At 44.4% G+C, this 13,014-nt stretch overlaps 1 protein-coding gene across 11 annotated transcripts in view; it reads left to right on the top strand.

Moving 5' to 3' along the window:
• The window catches only part of stk32c (serine/threonine kinase 32C), a 250,272-nt gene that overhangs the window by 170,232 nt on the left and 67,026 nt on the right, over nt 1–13,014 (top strand). The gene's annotated exons all lie outside the window — the stretch shown is intronic.

Consider the following 13,014-nt stretch of genomic DNA (forward strand, 5'->3'; position numbering starts at 1 on the left):
CCCACTCCCTCCCAGTGCAGAGGCACAAGGAAACACGTCAGAGTGATTTTTCTATTAGTGGCTTTCTGTTGGAGACACAATTCAGATGTTTGGTTGATCAGGCCTGAAGCGGCTAATCTGGAGGAGCAGGACAACTCCTGGTGGGCTCTGGTCTCATTTATAAAAGTGTGCCTGGGTAAGCACACTTCAGCTGGCACATGCTAAAAACCAGGAAGTGCGTACAAATTTTAGGTCCTTCATAAAGGCCTTGCTGGTCTCTGAAGATCCTTGCCCTCTGGAGTCCTCCGTGTGCCACGTCCTCCAGCAGTGCCAGATAAGCCAATGTGCGTCTTGTGTGTGCGTTCCTTTTTATTATCAGCTACAGGGTGTTGCAGCCAATTGATCACCAGTTTTGCACAATGATGATTTAATTACAATTATTATTATTAATATAAAATTGTATTTGTAGGTGCGCTCACGTCACACTCCCTGGAGCGTGAATTTTTTTCTCTTTTGTTTTTGCAAATGTATCCTTCATGTATGATGTGTTGTGAAATGTGCAATGTTCGATTATTTCACACAAATGTCTTTAATTTCATCCTTTTTTTGTTGGGGTTGGTGCCAGACAGTATTAAATGGTGGGGCATTGAGAAAACTGCGGGAGGCACAAGAACGCTCCGCTCTGAGTAGCACCAATTCCCCACTAATAACTATGCGCGCCTACGCGCACCAACCATAAACATCTCTTTTCCTTTTTTCGGTTAGAACAATTGGAGCAGCCGTAAATTACACAAAACATGGACATTTTGATTATTTCAGATGGCAGATTCTTAAACTACTTCACTTCCTGCCCTCCATCTGAATTTAGCATTCTATATAATATGTATATACTGTATCTCTATACGGCTCTGGTTCTCGCGAAGCAGCAATGTGAGTGACATCATGTGAATCAACAGAGCAGGCTCCGTCCGCGCTGTCAGTGAATGGACACAGTCAGTTATGATAGCCAATCTCCAACCAAGATCTCTTTGAGTAATAAAATGCTCTGGGGATAAAGCACTATATAAATCAAGTCTATTTACCAATTAAAATCATCTGACCGCTCGTTTATTGTACAGCGCCCAAGCCCAGCTCGAGAAAAATTATAGAAAGTAAGACCAAACCCTTCATGTTCAGGCAAAGATCCTTAGCACTAAGATGATCCACATACTAGATTTGCTCAGTGCTCTACAAACTACTTTCAGCAACTCAGAATTTCCCTGAAGAAGCCACACAACAGAATTAACTCACACATTTCATCCCTAAAGAAGCCACTGTCACTGGGACATCGAGCCGAAGACATATACATAATGATTGTCTGTTTAAAAACTGCTTTCAGCTGTTCTGCCCCATTCATTATTGATCCTTCCTTCCTGTGCAGTGTTTCTGAAGTCTTTCTCTCTGGAAATTGTCGTATATCCCAGTGCTTGATTTAATGAAAAAGCTACTTCCATTTATACTGGTCATAATGTCTATGCACAGCTGCATTCTATGACTGTCATTACTGCCTCTTTCTACACCAGACTTCTTTTGTAATGATTGGCCACCAAATGTGTTGACAAAGGCAAAAGATTCAAATTGTTTAGAAAATCCTCCCTCTACCCGTTTTTGCATCATGTTAGCCTTGTCTGATTAAAGTACTTGAATCCTATCCAAGCTTACTTTGTCAGTCCATCACAGCAGCACAACAAAGAGATCGATCGACGACATTGTATTGGATCCATCTCTGTATTTTTGTATTCTTTTTAAAAACAATGAATGTTTTTGGACTAAGGCAGGAAACTAAAACCAATAATAATACTATTAACAAATGTTTCCATGAATTGGACTCTGTTTTTGATGATTTTTACCTGTGCCAAGCAAGTAAGTGGGCTACACCCATTCGGATTAACTTGTTTCCTGGTTGGTTTTAACTTTTGAGTTTCCATCTACACATGAACTCACCTCCTCACTGCCCCATGTGTGTATATATATCAGCAGAGTCCGCGCCAGGTGGTATTAAATGGGGGGGCATTAAGAAAACTGCGGGGGGCACAAAAACCCTCCGCTTTATTTACCCCATATCACATCATATCACCGGCTGCTGCGCTGAAAAGACACAGCCCTCTGTCTCCAAATCCCTGCTTCTGTTTGGTCAATCCCACACATGGTGGAGCAGGGAGGGGCGGGGCCATTTCTACGAGCATGAATCAGTTTTACAACAAACGTCTTGCAAAATGTGTTGCAAAACTCAAGCAGCGCAAATTCACACGAGAAAAGTAGTTTGTGCATCTGTAGCGGCAGATTGGAGAAGTTGTAACCGGAGAGTTGTGGTTGTAAACAATAATTTATGTGAGTAATTAAAAAATGTGAATAAATGTTGGATTACAAGTTTTCAGCTGTAACTTGTGTAAATGTCAGTCTCTAAATTTTTTCCCATCATTTGTGACATTAAATTTATTTCACGTGTGGATTTTTTTATACACAAGCTCACATCACATTTTACAAGCTTTCACATATTGCAACATATCGACCTTCATATATTACCTTTTGATTGACATTTGGAAAAACTATACACTATTATTTAGCCTCAAGATGGCAGTGTTGCCTTATTTACAAATTTATAAGGCTGTACGGTCTCTAAGGGCCCTCTGGCATTCAGCATGTGTAATCAGCAGCTGCACATCTAGTAAGAAGGCATGTCGACCTCAGATGTTACATGTGTACGCAATTTGATGACCTGTGCTTTATTGCTGACCCTTGACACATCATAGTCTGTGAGCTTATGAGTATGCTATTGTTTAGACCTTTGTGGGGTTTGTTTTGAATTCATTTGTGTTAAGTTTTAAGTAAAGAAGTTGTTTTGCTAACTCTAATATTCACTACTAGCAGAGTGCGCGTTGGAACTATGCATTCATGTAGGAGCTGAAGTAGAGTTGTCAATTATGGTCAAATGAGTATGTGTTTGAAGGTTGGATGTAGAAAGAGGTGTACATACTCTGTAGTGTTATAAAGGGGTAAATTTGCGGGTGAAAAATAAAAAAGCATGTGCGATTTTCCTTGGTTTAATTGTATGGGACGTGCATGATAAATGTGTGTTGTTTTTTTTTTTTTTTTACTAATTTTTGTATTTTATTTTGTTTTGTATTTTTCTTTAATGTATGTTTTTTGGAGTCATTATGTGTATTTGTGCATTTTTTGTATAATTATTGTTTTTTTGTTGCCATTGTAGTGTGATTCTGGAATCATTTTGTGTATTTTTGTATCTTTTTTGGTGTTCTTTTTCATTCTGTTGTCGTTTTTTGTACTTTTTGTATAAATATTGTTTAGTTTTTTGTTTTATTTTACTCATTCAATATTTTTTGATATAAATACTGTGTGTGTGTGTGTGTGTGCAAATGAATTGTGTGTGTTCTCTCCACCTTGGAAATGCTTTTCCAAAGTTTACACGCAATTTATTCCGTCTGTTATAACTCTCCCTCTGAAACAAGTATGTGTCACGAATGTCTGTTTTGAGATAAGACGCGAATGTGTGTCAACTTTTGTCAAGTAAACAAAAACTCCCAAAACAGCTCAGGGAGTGCTTTGCTTGTAAAGAGATCTCATTGGCTGAAAAAAGTCTCCTTGATTTTTAGAACTTGAATACAGAGCCAAGAGAAGAGAGGTCAAGAGCCAAGAGGTCTAAGGTCCTCTAACACTTTAAATTAAATAATGCCCGAAAAGTTATTATGGATTTTTGACCAAATTACATAAAAGTACACACTTTAAGCTTTAAGGCAGATGTACTTGTAAATATGGGTCCAAACCATAAGTTCTTCAGTTTAATTTCATATAAAACTAAAGTGATCACAACTAAAAACATAAAAAAACTCCTGTACCTTCTTGCAATTTTAAACATTTAAAAAAATCATGTTTTATAAGTTGAAAATTAAAATAAATAAAAGTAGAAAACAAACTGCATAAATATGAATAACCACAAAATACAGTAATTGTCATTTTGCGTAATATTTAGGGAAAATATATTTGTTGTGAAAAGAAATTTGTATGATTTTAATTTTTAAGTTAAATATTTGAATATAAAATATTGTGTATTGTTTTGTTTTACTTTAATATCGATATAAATGCACCATTTAGTGAAACAATGTAGTTGTGTTTGTGGTAAGACTGAAGTACTACAATACTAATGAGAGAATAAAACACGACGCCACCTGGATATGAAATCCCAGGATTCTTGTTTTAACCAACCCTCATAGATTTAAACACAGGTGATCAACACCACAAGCAGAGGACAAGTTTTACAATTTTATTTCAAGCATAACAAGCAAAAGAAAAAGAAGGCAGGGATGGGCTTTCCAAGTAGCATGGACAACCTAAGTGGGGGGGGTCTACATCATTCGTGAAGATGCACATACACTGCAAGCACTTCAAAAGAGGGGGTGAGGGGGAGGCTTTCACCACCAAGTCTGCTGCGGTGAACCCACAACCCCTGCAAATAAAACAATTTCAAAAGTTGGCCAAGGCCAACTCATACATTGGACCAGACACACACACACACACACACACACACACACATAATTCTAAAAGATTGAAAACAATATTTGCCTCAGTATTGAGGAAAGAACAAAATACTTTTTGTAGAACTAAATTTTTATTAAAGTTTATAACATTGTACAATACAATCATATTTATCACACTTTATGGCAATATACAGATATTCAAAAAAGTATTGCACAAATAATTTGACAAAAAAAAAAAACATTTGAGAGCAGCTGTCAGCAAAATTCTTAGCAGATATTTTCTGCTATTTCCTACAAACCCTTCAGGAATTGTACCTAAAATGGCCACCTGTGGCTCTTTAGCAAATGGTGGTTGTGAAAACATGATTCTAGAAGGGAATGATCTTTGGACAAGCCCAGAAAATATGAGTATGACTCACAAGATCAGTACCACAATTTTGCCAACAAGTATCAGGATTTACCAGATTTATTTTTGAAGTTATTTCTTGTGTCCTGAATTGTCTTGTTAAAACTTTCCATTTAAACTTAATCTCCATGAACTGGAGATGGTCACCAGGTGTGCTTCAGAGCAGATTTTGTCCCACCTCTCTTCACTATTTTCAGTGCCAATCTCAGCTTCCCACCTTACCCTTAAATTAGAAGTATTGTTGTGTTCAAATCAAGAAATGCCTTTTAAAAATGGCTTATTGCTTTTGGAGGTTGATGACCTTGATGTTATAAGAATAGCCTCAACAGGTGATTGTTTTAACACTTTTTTCCATTCTTTATGTTTTGTCAAAAAGCTCCTTAATTGTAAATATCTAAAGAAATCTGAGGAAGGAAGCTGAAACTGACCTCTTAATTGTTCAAAGGACTTCAGACAATCATTATGCACAAGATGACGGAGTTTGCTGAACCCAGAAGATGACCAAGTTTTAAAGCCCGTATCAATGATAGATGGGGTAAAGCCTTGGAGGGAGGAAATATCATGACTGCAAATGACTGCTTTATTTTACGCCAGATCTTTAGTGTAATCATGATCCATTCACCCATAAGCATTTCTTTAAATAGCATGTCAGAGAAAGGTAGAGCCTCTAAAGGTCTGTTAGACAAACTTTTTTCAATACCAAGCCAACGGGTGTCAGACAAGTCCTGCATCCACACAGTCAGGGGTCTTATTTGAGCTGCCCAGAAATAAGATTTGGGACAGCAAGCCCCCCTTGAAATTTTGAGAATTTTAGGCTTTGCCACTTGATCCTTGTACATTTACCTTGCCATACAAATTTGGAAAACAGCTTGTCTAATTCATCAAATGTAGAATTTGGTATGTTTATTGGCAGCATCTGAAAGAGGTATAAGAGTCGTGGTAGCACATTCATACACACCTAAAAGAGACAGAGGCAGGACTGTCCATCATTCCAGATCTTTTTTCATTTTCCTTATTATCACCTTGTTTGTATTATACAGTTCAATTAGTGATGGGGGGATTTGAATGCCTAAGTATTTAATACCCTCTTTAGGTCATTTAAAGCAACTCTGGTCTTTAGCAGTTTGTGGTATATTTTCTACAATATCCATTGCCAGTGTTTTGTCAATATTGACTTTGTAGCCAGAAAGGTAACCATAATTACTGATTAAGTCCTTAAGATGGGGAACTGTTGTTGTAGGATTGGAGATACATAACAGTACGTCATCTGCATAAATAGAGAACTTATGTTGTTGACCATTTATTGATATCATTGTCGTTTGCCAGCCAGGTAATCAACAGCTCAGCTTCACCAGTCAAAACAATGACATCCGTACAAATGAATTCCGGCAGGTAAACACATACGCGGGTAACACACATCACACCCTATATTTTCATATATTAATCCGCCCCAAATAAAATACAGAAGAATGCAGTAATTCCTCAACATAAATACAGGGGGTTTGGTTGGTGATAAATCAAAACAAATATAAAATATGCACCAACATATAAGAAATAGGAGAACTCCACACACCTCCCACTTGGGCTACTTGTCATTGACCGAGTAGGCCACAATATCCACTAACAGTAGAAAATAATGCCCAGAACATGCAAACCCCCTTTGTCAACAAAATTAAAGAGACAGCATTTAACTGTACACTGAAACAGTTTGGTCAGAATTCCCACATTAAAATGACCACAGACGTAAGCACCCCTCAGGTACTTAGGGGAGCAAACAAAATCTCTCTTGCTCCTCTACTGGCAGTACCACCACCAGCCTCCTTACATCCCTGTGGAGTATGGTGGTAGGACATGACTCTTTAGCCATCCTTGCCTGGGACAGACAGAGGGGAGGACTATGACAAGTCTTCACTTTCACCTCCCGGACAACTCCCTTATCATCTGGATACGCCTCCTCAACACGGCCCAGTTTGAATCGACCCAGGAAAGCGTTTTGGTCCGCCACCGAGACCACGTCTCCAACTTTCTAGCTGGAGCATGCCACTTGCCAACTGGCTCCAACGTTTCCAGAACTTATCCACTTCCACCTGGACTGCACGCAGACGACTGAAGGGGTAGGCAGGAAAGTCAAAACCGTGATTGTTACCTCTGGGCCCCGCCCGATCCAACAGCAATGAGTTCGGTGTCACAATGTCCACAGTCTCTTCCTGAACCTGAGCTGTGGCACTGATGGGCCTCTCATTGGAGAGGTTAGCAGCCAGGTAAAGGAGGGTTTGGAACTCCAGCGTGGTCAGGTTTCCTTCTTCACCAAAGCTGCTCAATGACCTTTTTAGCACACGGACAGCTGCCTCCGCTGCCCCATTTTGATGCGGTGAGTTCGCTGGGCTAAACTCCCACAACCAGTCAGTCCCAGCCACAGCCGCTCTCTTTTGGACTCCTTCTTTGTCGATACACGCCAGAAAACTGTAGAGATCCTCTAGCACAGGTCTGGCCCCCACGAAATTGGTCCCCTGGTCGGACCAGAGCCTCCTGGGGTGGCCCCTCAGGGCGGTCAACCGCTGATATGTCTTGAGAAAACCCTCAGTTGACAGGTCTTCAACTACATTTGTATGAACCGCTCTCGAGGCCATACAACTAACTAACTACAACTAACAGACTACGCCCCAAACCATCTTCTTTGTTCGCCGCCTCACTGAGTCCCTGACTGTGTACGAACCAAACAAATCCAAAGTTGTGTACTCAAAAGGGGCTGCTGGTTTCGTGTGTACAGTGGGAAGATCTCTCATTACTTGAGTGCATAGTTTAGCTCTGCACGTCCGACAATGTACACATAAGTCGATTACTTTGCGTGCAACCCTAGGACCTTGCACTACCCAGGTCCTTTTTCTCATTCGAAGGAGGGTGCCAGCAACACCTTCATGGTTAGCACGGTGGGCGCCTTCGGCAAGGAGGGTACTGATCCGCTCTTTGTAGGGGATCAGCGGAACCCCAGCTCTCTCCAAGCACAACAAGAGGCCTGTCTCATTGTCCTTGTTCACAACCAGGCGGTTGACAGTCGTTGTGAGGAATGTCACGCATGACTGGGCAGCGAGGCATAAGTCCTGAAACGCTTCAGCATGCTCCTGCTGAGCAACCAGGAGTGTACGGCTCTTCGAACATATCCCACAGTCCCACAGAGTTTGGTTAGTGTATCTAACCTTGACAGATCCATCTGACTTATGAGCGCCGAAACCCAAAACCTCTTCGTACTGTGGGTTTTAGGTGCTACCGACGCCAATGCCATAGCATTTCTGCTAGAATTGTCCAGAGTAGACAACCTTTTTGCTTGGACTCTCGTCATGACGGCGGAGAAAGCTTTTCTCTGGAGCTTACTCATGACCTCCCTGGTACTGGAGGCCACCTCTGCAGCAGACTTCATAGGCCACTCCTTTACCGGCCTGGTTAGAAACTCGGGACCTCTCTGCCATAGGGAATCACTGTCAAGCTGTTCAGGGGAACACCCTCTTGTGACTAGATCGGCCATGTCGCCCTGCACCGGGATCCACCACCAGTCGGTCTGTATCTCACCCACATGATTGGCGAAGAGGGTCTGGAACCCGTAGCTCTCCTACTGGATGGCGCCCAACACAGTCTGGCTGTCGACAAAGTGGTACCACCTGTCCACTTCGAACGCCCATGTTTCAGTACATATCCCTTCAGGCGCACAGCAAAGACAGCTCCGCAGATCTCCGCTTTGACGGCGTTGCCCTTCTGGTCGAATGGAGTCAATTTAACCTTTGATTCCACGAGCCGGATCACGACACCCTCTGACGTCTCCCAACGCAGGTAGAGGACCGCCCCATAAGAGTCACAGCTCCCGTCGGAAAACGAGATCCCCCAGGGTTCACCCACCCAGCCGGAAGGTGTAATACTCCTCTGGAAAGTGATGGTATTCAACCGGGCATACTCTTTGAAGAGCTCAATTGCCTTCCCGCGTAGCTCCTTAGACAGTGGTTTGTCCCATGTGTCCTTGGTCAATGACCCAGCCTCCTGAAAGGCCCTCCTGACTAGAATGACACCCTTCTGTTTCAGGGGCGTCACCAGACCAAGGGGATCATAAAGTCCGGCTACCTGGCTCAGTAGCATAGAGGCATTAGTAGACATAGAGGCATTTTCTCCTCTATGTCCTTCACAGTAAGATCAAGCCCAGTGCCCATCTTTTTCTTCCTTGTGGAGAAATTAACGGCAACCAAAAGGAAGAGCTTGTCTTCCCCTACATGGCAACCCACCCCAAGAGCTTTATTGTCCTCGTCCATCAACTGGTTGGGCAATACGATGGTCTCTGGCTTGGTGGGAACACCGCCTTGCCTCCCACTTTGACCAGACCGCACCCAAGGTTTAAGGCAAAAACCCCCAGTTGCAAGGACGGTCTCAACCCCCACAAGGATCTCGCTCAGTCTTTGGGGGTCATTGTGGGACACCAGTATGTCATCTACGTATGCATTGTCTAAGACAACATGTCTCTCTTCTACTTTGTCAGCAAACTGCGGGAGGCTGGCAGTTTCCCGCATGGCCACCTGAGCAATGCAACCAGCCAGCTTATTGCCCATATTCACCCGTACCACAGCGTAGTCCTTGATGTTGTCTGCTGGTGAGTCCCTCCACAGAAAGCGGTGTACGTGCACCTCCTGAATCTCCAACCACACAGAGTTGTACATCTTGGACACGTCTCCAATTGCCGCATGCTTTCCCTCGCAGAAACAAAGCAGCACTGCCCGGATGGTGTTCAAAATGTCTGGGCCCTTCAGCAGGATGGAATTCAGGCTGACACCCCTGAATTCCTGACTACTGTCCCAGACAAGCCTCACTGGAGTGGAGACAGAGTGCGGGTTGGGTGCTGTCAGGTGGTTCACCCACCACACAGCTCCGTTCCACTCGTCCATCACAGTCTTTGTAAGCTGGACCGCAGCCCCCTTGGCAACCATATCATGCACCTGCCTGGCGTAGGCTTCTTTCCACACCGGATCCCTCTCGAGGTGTTTCTCTGACTTCAGGAACGTTGCCTCGACGGCCTTGCGATTATTAGGCAGGGTAGCAGGGTTCTCTTTCCATGGATATCTGGCATCCCAGTGGGGTTTGTCGCTGTGGCCATCGCTTAGCTTGAAGGTTAGTCCACCCCTGATGATCTTCAGCTCTCTCTCATCAGCGAGAGACATCTCCTTTCCCCCAGGAGCGCACTTTACACAATGACACCCACCACACACAGGGTCGCAGGCGGCACCAATACTGTCCCACTGCAGCCACTTAACGATCTCAGCATTGCACGTAGCCGTGGTTGCAACTTTCCTACTGCGCTCTACCTTTGGGCAGTGGTTATGGACCTCGACCCTCCTGGACTCTGTCCTCATGGAACATGCAAAGTGGGTTGATGAGCGGTGTACAGTCATCTCAATGTCCTCGAACAGGTCCGGATGCATGCCACTAACAGTCTTTCCGTGTGGGCCATCCCACAACACCAGGTCGCCACACCTCATCATCCGCTGGGGGGCCAGTCGACCCTCCCGTGTGCTGATAAGTAGCTCAATTTTTTTGGGCGAATCAGCTCCCCTGGTTTCATATAACCCGGGAAGAACTTTTCCAAGCACTCAGAGTCCACTGCATTGTCCATTCTGGCGATCTCCTCCAAACCATAGCAGACCATCTCATGGAGTCGCCAAGTCCCCTTCTTTGTGGCAATTTTTATGTCCACAAAGTACCTTTTTGTCTCTACTTTTGCCTCCATACCACCCACATCATACACGACCAGTGTGATTGGCTCACCCGACAGTCCCAGTCTCTCTGCTGCTTGGTGGGTGATATAGTTAGTGTCGAAGGCTAGGTCGATCAGCGCTTCGACCCAGTCTCCCCTCTTGGTCGTGACGTCCACCAACATCCTGAGGACCGGGTGCTCCTTCAGTCCATTCTCACCCACTAAACCTTTGCCAGCACACACCGTTGAAGACACTTTATTTGTGCATGCCTTTCGAACAGCCTCCAGCTGCTCCGGGGTCAGGCCGAGACCCACAAACAAAGCCTCTTGTTCTTCGGTTGGACCACGGGGTTCTCTCCTCTTATCCCCCTTGACCTCCTGTCTGAAAGTGCCTCTCTTGGCTGGGGGCTTAAGGCACAGGAAGAAATGGTGATCTGGGGGGGTGTCACTCTTCTTGCATTCATCACCACGGCACAAAAAGTTATTATTGCACGCACCATCACTCCCATGAAGGTCCAGGTATTTAGGGCATGCTTTGGTCTTTTTCACGTAAGTCAATCAATCAATCAATCAATCAATCAATCAATCAATCTTTTATTTGTATAGCGCCAAATCATAACCAATGGTATCTCAAGACACTTTACAGTAGAGAAGTCTTAAGGACGGACTCTTCATTTTATGGATACACACATATGCATATATACGTATATGCACATACATATGTATCCCACACCCAACATGAATTCATCATGGCGGCAAGGAAAACCTTCTGTTAAGCAGCAGGAACCTTGTGTTCCTTCTCTCTGATGGGTTGGTCTTCTTGAAAGTCTTACAGCGATATAAGCGACCAGTATGTCCCTCTTCGCCACATATGCTGCAAGCATTTTGTGAAGACTGTCCTCTCCTCGTGGCCTTGGTGAACGAACGTCTCTCTGGCTTCCGATCCCCCATCCTCTCTTTTGGCTTCTTGCGGAGGCTCGATTCACCTACTCTCGCAGAGTTTGACAGTCTGGTGGACTGTAACTGCTCCAATTGCACCAGAACAGTTTTCTGATCTCTCAGGAACTGCCATAATTTATCAAACCGGTTACGGGGGTTAACGTTATTGACTGCGTCACACCGGTACAAAAGCCATCTTTCCTTCATACTGTTCTGGTAGCTTGCTCTCAAGTGATCGGATCACCAACTGGTTTTTCATGGCGTTTTCACAACCCAGGTCTATAAGGTTCAATAGTGCCCTTTCTACTGCTTGGATCAACTGTTGCGCCTCCCTTGGTTGGTTTTTGCACACACCTGGTAATTCCTGAAGCTCCAGTACAATGTCATCCGCTATTTGTGACATGTCCCCATAACAGTCCTCCAAAACCCGGAAGACTTCGTCTGCAGTACGGCAATGAGACAGTCTGAGCTCACTTTTCACTGAGTCTGTGATGCTGTTCAGCAGGTGGAAGAGCCTGCACTCTGGGGAGCCTGTGGGTTCTGCTAATGTCTGAAGTGTCTCCCAAATACTCTTCCAGTGCCAATAGCTCCTCCTGTTCCCAGAGAACTTAGGCAGACTTAGGGGTGCGAGTGCAATCCTAGGTCCGACTGACCCTTGAAAAATGACAGATGTGCTCCGACCCACTCCGACGCTTTCTTGTAGCACAGCGTGTTCTCCTCACTGCTGCTGCGGTGTCCTGGAGAAACCAGGATCAAACGTTGGGCTCATGAGCCTCTGTGATGGTTGTCTCTCTGTTGGCGCTTGGGGAGATCCTAAAGGAGCACCCGCATCTTGAGCTCCACCAGAGCTGTCCATATTACCACTCAGCTCACTGCTTCTCACTGCAGCGATTTGGTTGGTTGCTGGGTCCGCGTCTGCAGTATGTGCATCATCAGTTTACGAGCGGTGGTTGTTGCTCCTCCGTCCAAGCTGCCTTTACTATCTCCCTCGTCTTCACTACTAGCCCGGCTACTGCGATCGCCATGCGCCGACTTCCTGCTTTCACGCATGAGACCCTCTAGTGCAACACAAGCCATTCTCCTCTTCTCCTTGAAGTGTTTGAGGCAGGCCCGCATGACATTCACCTCCTTTTCCGGGATGTAGCGATTCCAGTCCAGCACAAACTGCTCCAGCTCTTCGACTCTGCCACCCAATGCAATGAGCACCGAATCATACTGCTCATGGGTTATGCAACGTGACTGGAGTGCTTTAGCTTGATCCAAAATGTCCTGAAGGTCAGCCCTTAGACTTTCAAACTGACCTGATGCACAGCGGGACCATGATGCTTCTTTCAACTTCAGTTCAGTATCCTGATATTTTGTGCGGTAATCGTGTAGTTTTTTTCTGCACACCAGCTATTTCAGCTGAAAATCCCTTTGCATCCTCC

Source organism: Gouania willdenowi, chromosome 15 (genome assembly GCF_900634775.1).
Source record: "Gouania willdenowi chromosome 15, fGouWil2.1, whole genome shotgun sequence".
Lineage (NCBI taxonomy): Eukaryota > Metazoa > Chordata > Actinopteri > Blenniiformes > Gobiesocidae > Gouania > Gouania willdenowi.